The sequence below is a fragment of the Erythranthe guttata genome, chromosome 7 (assembly GCF_056151865.1).
Source record: "Erythranthe guttata isolate IM_541 chromosome 7, IM_541, whole genome shotgun sequence".
In the NCBI taxonomy this organism is placed as follows: Eukaryota; Viridiplantae; Streptophyta; class Magnoliopsida; order Lamiales; family Phrymaceae; genus Erythranthe; species Erythranthe guttata.
Genome location: NC_142539.1, coordinates 12,408,154 through 12,426,730, shown reverse-complemented (window position 1 = coordinate 12,426,730; position 18,577 = coordinate 12,408,154). Strand labels below are relative to the sequence as shown.

The following is an 18,577-nucleotide window of genomic DNA, read 5'->3' as shown; positions in this document are numbered from 1 at the left end:
ACAAAAATCCTCGTAAGAAAGTATACATTGAGTGTAAAATATACACTTAACAATAACATTGCATATTACAAGAAATCCTTAAAACATTGTCATATATTCTAAGCAAAAGCCATAAGTTGGATTTATATTTCATACAAATATACATAATTCAAAATTGTGCAAACTATCTGATACAAATTATATGGCAATGCGTAGAAATTTGCATGCCTAGTATTGGCTCCTTCGAAAGTTGTAATTAGCAATCCAGGTTACAGACCTGACTGAAAGATGTACCACAATATTCATCTTCAACGGGAATGGGCTCATGAGCTTTATCTATGAAAAATAATGTAACAAAATTTAGCCAAAATAGTTGAATCGAAACTGAGAGAACAAAAGGAGGGATTGCATAGTATGACTATAAGTTTACCTTCACCAAAGCTTCCTAGCACCAATGGTTTTATGGGGATCAGAGTCCCATAATCATTGCGGAAATCCCTCATTGCAGAAGAATTTCGTGTACATGTTGTTTGCTCAATTGTTTTTTCATGTCTCTTGGTTCACCTGTAAACGAGGAAGGCAGCAAAAAAATTCACGAACATTTGCGAAGTCATTTTCTCCATAGATACCCAATGAATCAACTATTCCTTCAATTGATTTACTTGCAAGTTCTTTTTGAAGTTGACCACAATCCAAAGGAGGTTCCTCCAACATAATATATGTATCAATTGCACGATATCTAAAGCGAGCTCTCTAACTGTTGATTTCTCTTTGTTTTGAAGAAGTCATAACTATAAATACATCTCAAAACATGCACTAATTATTTGCAGAAAAATGCACACCAAATTATATGAAGTTATTTCCGTTCTAGTTATTCAGAGGCAAAACAATAATATGTCCAAAATTTAATCTTAAGCTTAACATACGCCAGCAAAAATAGTGTGCATAAGTTTAACCGCAACAAAAACTCAAATGCAGCTTCCACCAACCTTATATTTTGATGAATATGAAACTAAAATATCATAAGAACATATCTCATAAGAAAATGATTGAAAGAAAAAACAGAACATCCTTAATACAATTGATATCCTAAGCCTATTCGGTTACCCAAACTGTAGAAACTGGCGAAAAATAAATAATAGAGACGAAGTAAACCAAACAGAGGTAATGCCATTTTAGCATGCTATACCTCATCTTGATTTTGTTAAAATTACAAAATAACCTCATGAGAAATCGATGTTTAGAGAAACTCAAAAGCATAAACGCAAATCAGATTTAAGCATCAGGCCAAAATTATATTATATTAAAAAATGTTTCCAATCTTTCTTTTTTCGCATCCTTTGCAAGCCATATGAACCAATAGTTCTGGAGCTGTACTGCTGAAACCCCAACCCATAAAAACACAGAAAAGGTAGACAAATAATTGATAATATTATGCTTATAATATCATGAAACTTGGAACTCCAAAAATGATAATCGCAGTTTAAAGTTTGATATAGTGCTGCATCTCATTAATTATAGAACGAGTATGGGTAGCGGAAAACACAAACATAAAAGTAAAGTGCACATAAAAACTAAATAAACAAAATACAAAAATATAATCCCAAACTACATGAGCTTTTACAACATAGCAACCATAAAAGTAACAAAACGAAAATAAATGACTAACCCCATATTTTCTGAGATATGATACAAACCTCGGCCAAATATATTTGGAAAAATCAGTCAAAGGGTGGTTGACATTGATGAAGTGTGGAAGAAGACTCAAATGATTGGGAGTAAGGATATGATAAACCTGACAAAAATAAAGCCACCAAAATAAATTGGATGAGTAGAAAATCAGGAACTAAACAAAACGACGCCGTTTCATGTGTAAAGTGAAAAAAAGAAAAATTAAATGAAACGATAAGAAAATTATTTCATCACTTAGCAACCTGAATATAAGGTCTAATTTTTTTATATATAAATCATATAATAAATAATAAAATGAAAAAAGAAAAATAAGTACGTTCATTCAAATATAAGAGACAGTGTTTTTTTTTATTAATTTAAATATAAATATAAACATACTAAATATTAAATTACATTAAGTCATGAATTAATCATTTGGAATAGTTATTTCACTAATTAAAGTGAAGATTACTTTCAGATATTAATTTTTATAACCTAATAATTTTGAGTTAACGAAAATGAAGAGTGTATAATTGACTAAAATGAAGATAGCTGCAACTATTATATATTAATTCTTGTAAGGTTTTTTTTTTTCTCAAAAAAAAGTTCTTGTAGGCTTTATTTTCAATGAATGTAACAAATTTTATGCAACACCATTATATAATTGGAAAAAAAAATCGACCAAAACAAACAATTAAAAAATACAAATTAATCAATAGAGCCAGGCACGCATTCCCTGCAAATTGCACAGGGGCGTAAATGCATGTGGGCCCCTGGATTTTGGTATGAAAAAGGGGTTATTAGGGATAACCCCCTTGTTCATATTTTCTAATGAGGTAGATTCAATTAATTTTTCCATTTTTGAGATACACCCAAATTTGCCAACTTGGCAAAATATATTATACAATTTCCCTTTAATACCCCTGTTTTATTTTTGAACGGCATTTATTTCCTTAACTACGTGATATGAGATTTGCTGATATGTTGCCTAAAATCACGGAATAAATTTACGTGAGTTTATTGGCCGTTTCTATCAAATCGTGTACAATCTGTTTTGAAGATTTTCTCCAGCGTTTCATCGTTTTTCTATCGTCTTTGAAGATTTTTTCACCGTAGTGGAAATAGGATCGGATTTGAGCGTTCATTGTTGTACGTTGTTAAGCGGGTATGAATGCGTTTTTTTTCGTTTTTTTATTTTCGTTGTATGTCCAGGGTTGTCGTGTACGGTGGTTAGACATCGTTATACATCGTTATTTTTGGCTGATGATGTTTGTTTGGAAGATGATTCACAGAGTTATAAGAGGATGGTTCACGCAGTCGGACCAGAGTTGTTTTATTTGAGCGTCGTAGTTGGTTTATGCAATAATCGAAATAAATGTCTGCTGTGGTCGAGTTCATGAGTTTGATCCATATTGACAGTTGGTTTATTTGTTTACAACCGTCGATTTTAGTGTGCTCGGTAGTACATTAAAATATATTTCGTAGTCTTTTTTAATTTAGCGTATGAATTTTGCATTTTAAGTTTATTTTTGATGATATTAATGTATTGTCATTCAAATGTATTTGCAGTCTATTTAATCATTTTTTAGTATTCTGCATTTTTTATTTTGTTTCATGATTTTAGGTTTTTTCGATGGCGAATTTCGTACGGATTTTGTTGAGGTTTGGTGGGTTGGTTGCTATAAGGAGGTGTTTACGATGTAATGGCTCGGTAACTTCGGTTAAGTGTTAAACCGTTGTAATACAGTAGTATACTATTATGAATACCGTATGATACTACCATTATCATTTTATTATACTATCATGGGATTATTAATGTACTAGAGTTTTTTAACTCGACATATTGGTTTGATTGTGTTATGATGGGTTTTATGTATTTTATCAAAACCCTAGATTGAAATTATGAGATTATTAATGTACTATTTTATTGGTTATGTTGGAAAACTTTACGTTGGTTTTGTTCTCAATGTTCTTGTCATTTCAGTGGTATATTGTTTGTAACACAATTTCATATCACTACTATAACCGTAATATACTATCATAGCAGATTAATGTACTATATTGAAATTATTAATATACTATGTGGTTGAATAATACGGGATCCATAGTCGATTAACGAGATCCATAGTCGAATTAAATCAATAAGATAGTCGATTACATGATATAAGGAAAATTACCCCAATTGATTAGTATTTCAAACAAACATATTATTCAGTTTCTATATATATTATTATTTTTTCATATATATTATTATTTACCCTAATCGTTTTCATATAATAAGGAAAATTACCCTAATTGATTAGTATTTCAAACAAACATATTATTCAGTTTCCATATATATTATTATTTTTCCAATAGTCAAATAACTAAACCGATAGTCGAATTAGATACATGGGATAGTCTATTAAATGATATGAAATAGTCTATTAATTTTAAAACACAAATCCGCCGCCGTCACTTCTCAAATCTAGGGTTTTGATGATTCTTCGGCCCATAGTCGATTAACGAGATTCATAGTCAAATTATACCAGTGGGATAGTCTATTAAATGATATAGCATAGTCTATTAATACAGATGTTATTCGACTATGCATCTCGTTAATCAACTATGGGCCGAAGAATTATCAAAACCCTAGATTTGAGTAACGCTAGATTGTAGCAGTGACGGCGGCGGCAACGGCGGGCAACGACGATATCACTCCTAAATTGATTGTTACGACCTTGGATGCGGGAGAGGCGGATGTCTTGGTCGTTTTTTGCGGTCTTGGAGGTGGAGGTTGTCGGATGTGGTGGTGGTGGAGGACTAGGCGATGGTGGAGGTGTTGCTTATGGCCAATATCGTTGTTATCGTCGTTGGCCACCGGCGACAACGGTGACGGAGGTGGCGGCGGTCAGAGGTGGAAGCGGCGAACCCGGCGGGAAAATAGAGAGGGATTTCAGAGTGCAGAAAATCGTCAATCGCCGGTGTATAAATTTCTGGTTTTCTTTAGGACGTTTGCAGATTTTGATAGTGGTTTTGTGGGGATAGTGTTTTAACGGGAAAATAGAGAGATATTTGATATTATTTCAAAAGGTAAAGTAACGGGATTTGTGGGATTTGATTGAGGGTACTTATGTAATTTAGAAAAGTTTGGGTTTTTATCAAAATGGCAAATTTAAATTTGGGTCTACCCCTATTATTTGAATGTTTAAGGGGGTTATATCTAATAGACCCATGAAAAAGTGAGTTATCAGCAAAAAGAAAAGAAAAGCAAAAGAGTTGTGCGGGCCCACACTTTTCGGTCGAACCAAAAATAAGGCATTAATGAAAGTCTAAGGCTATGTTTGGATACATTTTTATTTTGTTTTCATTGTTTCCCCAAAACAAAATGGGATATATTACACTTTTCAAATCATTTTCTCAAAACAATTTCAAAAGTTTCTCTCTCCTTCAGACATGATGTGACTGCTACAGTAAAATGATTTGACTGCTACAGTAAAAAATGTCTTCACTAAAAAACAAATAAACATCACTTCATCTTTCAATTTTTTTCTTCAAAAATACCTTTTTCTAACACCTTTAAACATGATTTGATTGCTACAGTGTATTTTGTCTCATTCCAAAATACAAACAAACATTACTTTCATTCTCAAATTATTCCCCCAAAACATATTTCCTCAAAATGAAATCAAAATAAGATCCAAAACGCTTCCAAACATTGCCTAAATTAAATTGAGTTTGCACGTGAAAATGGTAAAGAAAACACAATACGGCGTCGTTTAGGGGGCAAACTGAATTCAAAAAAGTGGAAAACATATTGAGAAGCACTGTAGAAATTTTCCTACACGTTTATAAGATATAATATATACACACACACAACACACTATAGTCAAGGGACAAAAAATGTCTTTTTTTTTTTGATAGGACAAAAAATGTGAATATTGAAATATATGTGGTCAACATGCCACATCAGCTTTATTTTACCCTTCATATTATATGGCAAACACCCCAACCCCCCCCCCCCCCCCCCCCCCCCCCCCCCCAAAAAAAAAAATTGAAAACCCCAAAAACAAACATTGAAAATCGATAAAAAAACTCTAAATTAAATGATCGCTATAAATCATCAACAATCCACAAAAATAAACTTTAAAAAATATGGATTATATCATACATAACGCACGGTAAAAGAGTCATTTCAAGCTCAAATTTAACACCATTAAAAGTTTGACCATTGATCATAAAAAATAGCGGGCGTTTGATGTTTTCTATACTTTAGGGGGGAAATGATACATTTCGCATATTACAGGAGTGCAAAATGAATTTTACCCATAAAAATAAACCAAATCGGAAATGATAAATATTCAAAAAATATTAATAATATTTGGAAATAATCAGAAATATACATAAAACAATCGGAACTATTTTCTAATCGGAATCGGAAGTTTCAAAATTTTGATATGTATTCTCAATCCCCATCTGATTTTTTTTCTAGAAATTTTGGAAATCGGAATTTGGAATTGACGAAACCGGTCCAAAATCGAAATTCTTCGGATCAGATTAGAGGGAAATCGGAAATTTTGTTCTGATTTCACCTGTAATTTTGTTCGGATCAGTCTTCTTACACGTCCACCCTTGTGGTGTCAAATTTAGTGCAATCTTCTAGATTATATGGAATATTCTCATTTTTGTACCCGTTTTATTTCATTCGAGCTCCACATTTTGAAGCAAGATGATTATAAGATGTGTTTTCTGGCTTGTATGTTACAGATTGTGGTGCATCAGAAACAACATTTTTGCACAAGAAAATAAGGACCTTTATTTGTTTTCGCATCACATTATGGCAGGTAATGTGTACTAATGTATAATTATAAGTGTCTATTTAAGCTAAGAATCGAGCAATTGTGCAGTGTTTGTGTCTAATTTAGGGGTATTTTATCATAATTGCATTTGGGAGGTTAAATCATGAATTTGTTGAATTTTACTTGTTTTCATGGTATTTAAGTGGCGAAAAGGCGAACAAGCATGAAAATGAGTGAATAAGTAAGTATGAAGATATAACACTGATCAATTTGTAAGTTCCCCATCGATCAATCCGTAAATTTTAACTCGAGTGCAGACATGAATATCATTCCGATTGCTGCGTGTGAAGAACTTTTATCGATTGTGTAAATCCGTCGCGTTTAAGTCTCAGTAACCATGTAGATCATGTCGATTAATCATGTCAGATTACATGTGTGTAATTATATAAATTTGCAATCAGGTCCCAGTGTTTATATTAATTCTTACTTGAGGCAGGGTGAATTCGCAAGAATAAAAATCTTACTAGGATTTCTTAGATTTTCAGAATTTTCAATTTAGTCCCCTAATTTTACGATTTCTATGAAACATTATGAGAGTTATTTAGAACTTAGACTTCCCCCCTTAAATTGGTTTACATTTTTCACCCTTTTGCAAGGATACAGGTTTTAAAGGACTGTTGTAACATTGTAGAAACATAATTTTTGGAATTGTAATATCATTTTATATGTTATTGTATTACAATTTCAATAAAAATTACATTTTTTTTATTAAAAAAAACAACTTTTAGCATTTTATTAAACATTGTATGTTCCGATCGCAAAAACCCACCGCGATGTTGCATTTTATTTGGAAAGATAGGGTCTCTGCAACAACCTACTCGACCGTTCTGGCAAACCATGTTTATATGTATATCAATATATGTATACCGGTTTACTGGAATCTTGTTATTTCTTTATTGTTGAAGTCGTGCATGTTAGTATTTTATTATGTACAAATAGCAAATAGGCCTATGACAAGAGCACTAAATTAAAAAAGGGACATCCAACTTTTTTGTCTTCCAATAAATCCAGCTCATTCAAACTTATTTGCAAATAAAGAAAACAACACTTTTATGTATACCAAAATTACCCACAAGTCCGTGAAACCCTAATTCAACTCCAATTTCATGATTTACACAACAATTTAGCCCATTTCACCAATTCACCAATTCACCAATTCACCAATTTTCACCTTTATTCCAATTTCGGAGATCGTAGGTCACCGGCGTTGACTTTTTTTTTCTGAATTTTTTTTTCCGGCAAGTCTGGCGTTGACCTTTTCTTTTTTAAACTTGTTTTTTCTTAAAAAGAAATATTTCAATTAATATTACTGTCTTGGTCTGCTATATTACTGTCGGAGATAATAATTAAAATGTTTGAGACAGTAATTTTACTTTATTAATTAATTTTATCGTCTTGACCTGCAATTTTGTTGTCTCTGACCGTAATATATTACTGTTTCATGCAATAGTATTACTGTTTGGGACAGTAATATTAGCATTATTGATGTTTGAAAAAGTAATATTCATAATATTTCTGTTCGGGACAATAATATTACTGTATGAGACAACAATATTAGTAATATTAATGTTTGGGACAGTAATATTACTGTTTTGATATTCAATATTACAATCTCAAACAATAATTTTGTTGTTAACACAGTAATTTAGAGAGAGAAAAAAAAGTATCCAGAAAAAAAAAAGTCAACGCCGGAGACCTGCGGTTGACCGTCCGGAAAACGACGATACGTGGTAACGGGAAAATGAATACGGGGAAACGGCATGTCCCAAAAATGGGAATACGGGAGTTTGGAAGAAACGTGTAAATATTAAAAATATAGGGATATATTTTTAAATATGCTATAAAAATATATATATATAGAATTTTAGGTATGAATACATTATTTTTAGGGTAAATACCATTAAACCATCTAAACTTTTTAAGTTTTTGCGGATGATCACCTGAACAATTTTTTTTGCACGAGTTCACTCGTACTCCATTAATTGTGCCACGTTACCATATTTTGCCCGTTTTCATGTCAAAATGACCGGTTCTGAACCCACGGGCGTTGCAAATGCGAAATCCAAGAGTATTGTTGTCTTTTCCATTTAAAAAACCCTAATTGCTTCATTTTTTCCTCAATTTCTCTGTTATCTCCATTATTTTCCCTCCATTTTCTCTTTTATCTTCTTTATTTCTCGAATTTGTCTATCATTCTCCCCTTCCCTCTATTTCTCTATTCCGTACAGAACACTGTACTTCCTCTCTTCTTATTCTTCTCTTCTTATTCTTTTCTTCGGCGGTGCTAGTTACCCATCGCGGCCCTCCGCCGATGCCGCCTCACTCCATAGGATTAACCAACAAAGGATTAGCCTGCATTGGCTGCTGCAACAACAACAGTCAGTCCAACCACCACCGGTGGTAGTTCCCAATCGCTGCCCCTCGTCGACGCTGTCTCACTCCATAGAAAGAACCGTCCCTAATCACCATCCCCACACTGCTTCACCCAATTCCACCTCTTCATGACTTGAATTTGACGGCAAGTCCATCCCTTCATGACTTGTATGGGTGGGTTTTGGTAGGGGTGAGGTTTGAAAGTGTTATTTTTTTGGGGGGGTTTTATTATTTTATGAAAAATTATCCAACAATATTTTATTTTCTCATTTCTTCTAAATTGGAACTACTTTGATTTCATTTTCTTCTGAACCAAGCACCCTTGTGATTTTTGTGATTTTGGAATTACTTTGATTTCATTTTCCCTAGAAAACGATAAAGGGTAGATGAAATAAAATGTGTGAATGTCAACGAGAATTAGGGGCTAATTATTTTAGTAATTGAAAAGACATCAATAGCCTTGAATTTTTCATGTGAAGCGCACGTGGGGTGGGGTGAGAACCGGTCATTTTGACGTGTAAACATAAAGGTAAAAAAATGCAAAGTGGCATAATTAATATAATTGAGTACAGATGAACTCCTGCAAAAACAAATTTGCTCAGGTGGTGATGTGCAAAAACTAACAAAGTTCAGGTGGTTTAATGTTATTTACCCTTATTTTTATATATTTTCATACTAATACGATCTCTTGAGTATCATAAGATTTCTTTACTAAACGTAAGAAAACTTTCTTTATTATTTCTCTGCATTATAAAACCCTAGCACAAGACGACTATTTAAAGATAATAAAACCCTAGAATCCTAATCTAACTAGGAAAGATAATTACTTATACTAATAAAATACTAAATATTTCTCCTAACCACTAACTCACGCCGATTATATAAACCTAAACAAACTATTCTAATTAATTAATAAAACTAAATATTAATAAATCAATAACTAAACTATTAATGTAAATAATAATTATAATCGTAACACATACATATATATTTAAAATAAATTTTACTATCAGTTACCAGCTTGCAATTGATTATCAGACCATGTAATTAATTAAGGAAGCAACAAAAATATTTGAAGATTTACTTTTCAACGTGTGTTAAGTGTATATTTATACACTTAATTATACCTTTTAATTAGAGATTTTGGTGTGTTTTTACGATAATTGGTGCTTAATTTGGTTATTATTTGTATTTTAGGTGCAAATTGAAGAATTGACAACTTTTGGGGTGAAAACTGCAAATTCAGAGAAAAAGTGGGCCAAAAGTGAAAAAATCAGATTTCTGCAGAATTAAAGACCGCACGGCCGTGCGGATTTTAAAGCGTAATCTCACACGGCCGTCCGGGTGGACGTGATGGCGCAGTGAAGGGAACTCAATTATACAAGGAAACCCGCCCTATTAGACTTTTGCACCCTATTTAAAGGCCACAAGCACACAATTAAACCTATCTTTTGAATTTTTTACCTTTTTTTTTTATTTGGAGTTTTTATCGTTTCTACACGCAATCGAGGAGCAAGAGAACGAAGACGAAGACTTGACGAATCTTCATCCTAGTTTCCTTTTTCCTTTTCTTTTCTGATTTTTATGAATTTCCGTATTTTTATTATGCTTTTCGTTACGAACATGAGTAGCTAAGTTTTTATTCTAGGATTTTATTGGAACCCTATGTGGTGATTCGAACCTCTTTTTCGACTTTTATGCAAGTTTAATTCTTCGATTATTTCTTCTATCTTGATCTTATTTAGTGCATGAGCGTAGCTAACTTATGTTACTATTTGTTATTGTTAGAATTGATTGACAGATCGTTTTAATAATTAGAACAGGGATAGAAGAGCCTTCGAGTAGTTTTTCACCGAATGCGTGTGTTGATTGCATGTATTATCGTAGACATACAGATAATACCTTAGGTAGCCGTTTGCGAGACTTGTTATTTAATGCTTTATTTATACTAGGTTTGCATAGACATATAGTGAATCTGTTATGAATAATAGGTTTATAGCGCAGCGACAGCTGGTTATGAATAATTTCGTGTCTTGGGTTAATAATCGGGAATCGTAACTTGCATGATAGGAGATTAATTGGGTGAAGAATTATCGCATAGGGGGAAGATAAAATCCTAGATCCGTTTATTATTGATATTTTCTCGTGATTACTTGCTTTCTTAATTCGTTTAATTTATTTAGTTAATTAATTTGACAAACCTGCGTAGGCTGGATAAAAATCACAATTGTTAAGATTTGGTACTTAGGATTAAATAATTTGCGTATTCCCTGTGGGATCGACATCCGACTCTCACGAGTCTACTTTACTACTTGTTTGCGATACGTACACTTGCGTGTTGGTATTTAGCACCCAACAAGTTTTTGGCGCCGTTGCCGGGGAATACGGCTAAATTATTTATTTATCCTAATATTAAATTTGAACAATTTTTCTTACTTCAGCCAATTTTTTTTATTTTATTTAATTCTTTTTTTTTTTATTATTTATTTTGTTCTAGGTACTTTTTATGCGAAGAGGACACGACACGAGCCTGCTACCTCTTGATCCCGAAATTGAGCGAACGTTTAGGCAAGCCAGGAGAAATCAACGGTTAGCCCAAAACAATCCGGCAACGATGGAGGACGAGAATAATCGTGGAGAAGGTGACCAAAGGCGCCCACCGAATGTGGCGAGAGAAATCGTCAACGAGCAAGAGCAACGCCAGCTGATTAATCCACCGCCTCGTCAACGAGCACTGCACGAGTACACCGTCCCGACACTCAATGGGTTCCAATCAAGCATCCAGCAGCCCCCCATTGAAGCCAACAATTTCGAGATTCGAGCGGGACTCCTCACGATGCTCCAAAACAATGGTCTTTTCAGCGGATTGGCTCATGAAGATCCACATCTTCACTTGGTCAACTTCCTCGAGACGTGTGACTCGCACAAGATGAACGGAGTAACACCCGAAGCACTGCAACTCCGCCTGTTCAAGCACTCCCTACAAGGAGCAGCCCGAGAATGGTTGCAAACTCGCGCACCGCACTCCATCTCGTCGTGGGCCCAGCTAGCTCAACTTTTCATGAACACATACAACTCCCCAACAAAAACTGAGAGAATCCGGAGAGAAATTCAAAATTTCATACAAGAAGCCGGTGAAGCACTATTCGAGACGTGGGAGCGGTTCAAGCAGCTAGTAAGGAGGTGCCCAAATCACGGACTACAAGAGTGGCGCCAACTGCAAATATTTTACGATGGACTGCAAGACAACTCGAGGACAGTGCTCGACTCTGCAGCTGGAGGTATGTTCATGAGCTTGACCTATGACGAAGCATACGAGCTCTTGGAACGAATCGCCAGAAATAAATACATGCGAGCATCGGACCGGTCGAATAGCGGAGCAGTCAAGACGGGAGGAATTTTGGAGTTAGACGGAGTCACTGCAATCACGGCCCAATTGGAGAAGCTATCGAAGCAAGTAGCGGCTTTGCAGACGCAGCAAGTCCATGCAGTCCAAGCTCCCGATCAAGGCGTAGACAAAACGGAGTCGATAAATTATGTGCATGACGCCAACCGACAACAGAGAAACCCGTACTCCAACACGTATAATCTGGGATGGAAGGATCACCTTAATTTTGGGTGGGGAGGAAATCAGCAGGGACAAAGGCAAGCACCCCCTCAAGGCCAACCGCCTAATTATTCACGACCAGCACCCGGATTCCAAAATCAGCCGCAAGCACCACCTCAAGGCGGAGACCTCGCAAACATTTTGGCCCAATTTATGACGACCACCCAAGCTTCCATTCGAAATTTGGAGACACAGATGGGCCAATTTGCGACCCAATTGACCGCGAGGCCAGCCGGTACACTACCGTCCAATACGGAAGACCCTCGAAAGGGCACCAACGAGCAGTGCAAGGCCGTAAGTTTGAGGAATGGAAGACAATTAGAAGAAGTGACGAAGAAGGCAACAAGCAAGGATGGGGAGAAGCAACAAGAAAAAGAAGCGGAGATTCTGACAGATTCACCAGGTGAAAAAAGGGTCGTTGCGCCTAAGCCGACCCCTCAGGTACCTTATCCTCAACGCCAGATAAAGGCGAAAAATGAGTCGTATTACAAAAGTTTTCTTGAGCAATTGAATGAATTACATATTAATATTCCGTTTACTCGAGCACTTGAACTAATGCCTCATTGGGTGAAATTTTTGAAAGACATGGTATCAAAGAAACGAAAATTCGGTGAACATGAGATGATAGCGTTAACCGAACAATGCAGTGCCATTCTTACGCGCCCAATTCCACCAAAGCTTGGAGACCCGGGTAAGTTTACGATTCCAGTTGCTATCGGAGGTAAGTTCTTTGCAAAATCTCTCATAGATTTAGGTGCTAGTATTAATCTCATGCCTTTCTCGGTTTTTCAAAGTTTGGGATTAGGAGATATAAAATTGGTATCTGTGACGTTACAGTTAGCCGATAGATCACTCATATACCCAAAGGGAATAGTAGAGGATGTGTTGGTTAAAGTAGATAAATTCATTTTTCCTGCAGATTTTGTAGTTCTTGATATGGAAGAAGATAAAGAAATTCCCTTGATTTTGGGAAGACCTTTTTTGAGAACTGGTAGAACTATAATCGATGTGTATAACGGAATTTTATCTATGTCTTTGGGCGATGAAACGATTAAATTTGATGTTTTCCGTACAATGAAACACCCTCAAGAGGTTGATGAATGCTTTGCTTTTGATGTGTTAGATCAATTGAATTTTGATTTTGTTGAACCTTTAATTGCGGATCCGTTGGAAGCATCTTTGTGTGTAGGAACATCAGTTGAAGAAGAAGAAGTGACGGAACAATTATGTTGGTTGGATTCGGCAAAGCCGCTGTCAAGACCACGCTTTGAGAGTTTGGAGACGGAGATCCCGTTATCTGTCACTTTTAAGCCTTCAGTGATCGAACCTCCGAAACTTGAGCTTAAAGTTTTACCATCTCATTTAAAATATATGTATCTTGGAGCTCATGAGACCTTACCTGTTATTATTTCCTCATCGTTGACAGGTCTACAGGAAAAGAGACTTTTGGAGGTATTGCGAGAGCATAAGCTAGCACTTGGATGGACAATCGCCGACATCAAGGGTATAAGTCCAACTTTTTGCATGCACAAGATCATATTGGAGGAGAGCCATAAATCTTCGGTGGAACAACAGAGGCGATTGAACCCCATCATGAAGGAAGTTGTGAAGAAAGAAATCATCAAGTGGCTAGACGCAGGTATTATTTTTCCTATCTCCGATAGTGCGTGGGTTAGTCCGGTACAATGTGTACCCAAGAAGGGGGGAATGACTGTTATAAAAAACGAAAAAAATGAATTAATCCCTTCTAGGACAGTAACGGGTTGGCGAATTTGCATGGATTATAGAAAATTGAATAAAGCCACTCGAAAAGATCACTTCCCGTTGCCCTTTATTGATCAAATGCTTGATAGGCTAGCTTGTCAAGAATTTTATTGTTTTTTAGATGGGTATTCCGGTTACAACCAAATTGCCATAGCTCCCGAGGACCAAGACAAAACCACTTTTACTTGTCCTTTTGGTACCTTTGCTTTTAGACGTATGCCTTTTGGTTTGTGCAATGCTCCTGCTACTTTTCAACGTTGTATGATGGCAATTTTTACGGACATGGTTGAATGTGGTCTTGAAATTTTTATGGATGATTTTTCTGTCTTCGGTGATACGTATGACACTTGTCTCCAAATACTGGCTAAGGTTCTTCGCAGGTGTGAAGAAACAAACTTGGTGCTCAACTGGGAAAAGTGCCACTTTATGGTGCAAGAGGGGATTGTGCTAGGACACAAGGTGTCAAAGAAGGGGTTAGAAGTCGATCGAGCAAAAATCGAGACAATCGAGAAACTACCGCCACCAATTTCCGTAAAGGGAATTCGAAGTTTCTTGGGACATGCGGGATTCTACAGGCGGTTCATCAAAGATTTCTCCAAGGTAGCCAAACCATTGTGCAATTTGTTGGAGAAGGATATCAAATTCGATTTCAATGACGAATGCCTCAAAGCCTTCGACGACTTGAAAACAAGGTTAGTAACTGCCCCTATTATTGTTGTGCCCGATTGGAATGAACCTTTTGAGCTTATGTGTGATGCCAGCGATTTTGCGGTAGGTGCCGTGTTAGGTCAAAGAAAGAATAAAATTTTTCATTCAATTTACTATGCTAGTAAAACTCTCAACGATGCACAATTGAATTATACCACCACTAAAAAAGAGTTGCTAGCAGTTGTTTTTGCATTCGAAAAATTTAGATCATATCTTATAGGCACCAAAGTCATTGTCTTCACGGATCACTCGGCCTTAAAATATTTGATAGAAAAGAAAGAGGCAAAACCTAGACTTATTAGGTGGGTATTATTGTTGCAAGAGTTCGACTTGGAAATTCGTGACCGTAAGGGTAGCGAAAACCAAGTAGCCGATCACCTATCTAGGTTAGAAACGGAAGTCAAAGATCCAATTTGCATTAATGAAAATGTTCCGGATGAACAATTGCTTGCGATTAATAATCAAGAAGTACCATGGTATGCGGATTTTGTGAATTATTTAGTTAGCCATGTACTACCACCCGAGCTCACTTTTCATCAACGGAAAAAGTTTTTACACGATGTGAATTTCTACTTTTGGGAAGAACCCTTTCTGTTTAGACAATGCAGCGATTTAGTCATTCGAAGATGTGTACCGGAAAGCGAGCAAAGAGATATACTTTTCCACTGCCATGGCTCGGATTATGCAAGACATTATGGAGGAGAGCGCACGGCGAGAAAGGTGCTTCAATCAGGTTTCTTTTGGCCGACTTTGTTTAAAGATTGCTATAATTTTGTTTCAAGTTGTGACAGATGCCAGCGAGTTGGTAATATTTCAAGGAGGCACGAACTCCCATTAAATACAATGATCGAAGTAGAGCCCTTTGATGTATGGGGGATAGATTTTATGGGACCTTTTGTCCCATCATTCAATAACTTATACATCTTAGTGGCCGTCGATTATGTATCTAAATGGGTTGAGGCGGCCGCCTTTCCTACTAATGATTCTGCAGTGGTTTGTGCTTTCTTAAAAAGACAGATTTTCACTCGTTTTGGAACGCCACGAGCAATTATTAGTGATGGAGGCACTCACTTTTGCAATAAACAATTCGAAGCACTCTTGGCCAAGTATGGAGTAAAGCACAAGGTCGCATTGGCATACCACCCTCAGACGAACGGACAAGCCGAGGTAACGAATCGTGAAATCAAAAACATCCTCGAAAAGGTTGTGAGTCCTACCCGGAAAGATTGGTCGAGAAAATTGGATGATGCACTTTGGGCATATCGTACGGCTTACAAAACTCCACTTGGGATGACACCGTTTCGTTTGATTTATGGCAAGGCGTGTCATCTACCGGTTGAATTGGAGCATAATGCGTTTTGGGCAATTAAAAAGCTGAATTTCGATATTGAAGCGTGCAAGGAGAAACGAATGCTGCAACTCAACGAGCTCGACGAATTGCAATTGAATGCATATGAAAGCAATCGTGTATACAAGGAGAAAACCAAGCGTTGGCACGATAACAAGATATTGCATCGAGAATTTCAAAAGGGGCAATTGGTTCTCCTCTACAACTCCCGTCTAAAGTTGTTTCCGGGAAAACTCAAGTCAAGATGGTCCGGACCGTTTACTATACTTGACGTATTTCCGCATGGCGCAGTCGAAGTATTGGACCCCGAGACCGAAAAATCGTTCAAGGTCAATGGACAACGCCTCAAGCATTATCAAGGAGGGGAATTCAATCGCCAAGTGACTTCGGTCACGTTAGCTTGAACAAAGAAGCAGACAAAGTCCGGCTGAAGACTGTAAACTTAGCGCTTCTCGGGAGGCAACCCGAGCTTTCGTTTTTCTTATTTTTTGTTATTTTAAATTTTTAGTTTTTATTTTATTTCAGCTTAAAAAAAAAAAAAAAAAAAAAAAAAAAAAAAAAAGAGTTTCAGGGGCACTAATAAGAAGTTTTTATTTTTCAGGGCCTTAAAATGGAATTTTCGAAACTTGTCACACGGCCGTGCAGAAAAAGACCTGGAGTCTCGCACGGCCGTCCGAGAAACGGACCCAGCTACTGCCCAAATCCGGAGTTTGGCACGGCCGTGCGGATTGCTGCACAAAATCCCGCACGGCCGTCCGAGTTGAGGAGCCGCTACTGGCTGATTTCACCAAACGGTGCGGCCGTGCGGATTTCTTCACAAAATCCCGCACGGCCGTGCGAATAAGAAAAAACGGGCAGTTTAAAGAGGGGTTTTCACACCCAAATTTTCACAATTTGAAATCCTCCTTTCTCACACTTCGAACTCCCCCCCCCCCCCCCCCTATTTTTAAATTTTTCGATTTTCTTGACAAATTTCACCAGAAATTCACCAATTGCACACACATAATACGTAAACTTAGTTGTGTGTTGCTAATTTGTGCAGGGGGGTTCAAGAAAAGTGCAAATTTCTCCAAAAATCCATTCCAAAAAGAACGCCCACAAGGTGTTCGACGAATTGTCCGACTCAAGTTTGGGGGAAATTTTGCAAATCAATCCACTCCTAATCCCTTCCACACGCATTCTCAAGTTATGGGGAAACGAGGACGTGACGGGGAGGGCACTTCACAAGGCGAGGGCACTTCAAAGGGCAAGGGGAAGGGCAAGAAAACCGACCAAATTCCGACCCCCGACGACGACGCTTTTTGTGTCGAAGGCGCTAGTGCTCGTTTCGAGAAGCAAAAGGGGAAGAAACTAGTGACGGAGCGTGCCTACGAGATCACCCTTCCACAATTTGCCCCGTTACATCAAGAATTCCTACGATGAGGGTGGCAAGCACTATTGGAACCGGAGGGTTCGATCAACCTATCATTGGTCCGCGAGTTCTACGCCAACAACCATATCCACCTCACAGAGGAGCGGAACTTGAGCACGGTTCGAGGCAAGAGGGTCGAGTGGAGTGCCTACGCAATCAATTCTTTCTATCACCTCCGACACATGACACCATTCAATTGGGGGCAAATGCAACTTGCGGTCACACGAGATCAAATCGCCGAGGTGTTGTGCGATGGACCCCCCATTTGGTCCGAACTATCAACCGAAGAAAAGTACGAGTTAGAGTGGAAATGCATCAACCAAGTAGGCAAGGCGTGCCTTACGTTCATTTGTGCCAACCTCATTCCCACCCGCTCGTGGACTCGCGTGGACCCCGAACGGTGCGCTTTGGCATACTACATCCTCAAGGGCACCCCGATCAACATTGGCGTAATCATATCCGGCCGATTTTGGACTTCCATGGTCAACAACTCCAAGGGGTTTTATTTCCCTTGCCTCATTACCGGCTTATGCAAGAAGGCGAAGGTCCCAACCAAACCGACGGACATTTTCACATCAATTCGGAATCCGATGAATGACCTTGCGGCCCGGCAATACAAGGCACCCATCCAAGATGGCGAGCAACCCGTCGAGCACCAACCAATCGCTCCTCCCGAGGGTCCAAGCACAAGTTCGGACCGGCGATTTCAAAGACGAATGGAGCGTGAGTTGGTGATCACAAGAAATCGGCTTGCCACGGTGGAACACAAGGTGAGCACGATCGAATCCCTCCAACGGTGGTCGGGGAAGATGCTCCAAGCCATTGTGCGACATTTGGCGTGCGGCAATCCCGAGTGCGCCGAGCCGGCTCCGTTGCCC

General features: G+C 37.5%; 1 protein-coding gene and 1 long non-coding RNA gene across 2 annotated transcripts in view; one reads left to right on the top strand and one right to left on the bottom strand.

Moving 5' to 3' along the window:
* Positions 1-18,577, top strand: part of LOC105954016 (uncharacterized) — an 85,877-nt gene that overhangs the window by 12,166 nt on the left and 55,134 nt on the right. The gene's annotated exons all lie outside the window — the stretch shown is intronic.
* On the bottom strand, positions 73-550 carry LOC148769718 (uncharacterized). Its single transcript, XR_016032042.1, has 2 exons — positions 410-550; positions 73-315 (listed from the first exon to the last, which is right to left on the bottom strand). It is a non-coding gene; the product is annotated as an uncharacterized LOC148769718 (long non-coding RNA).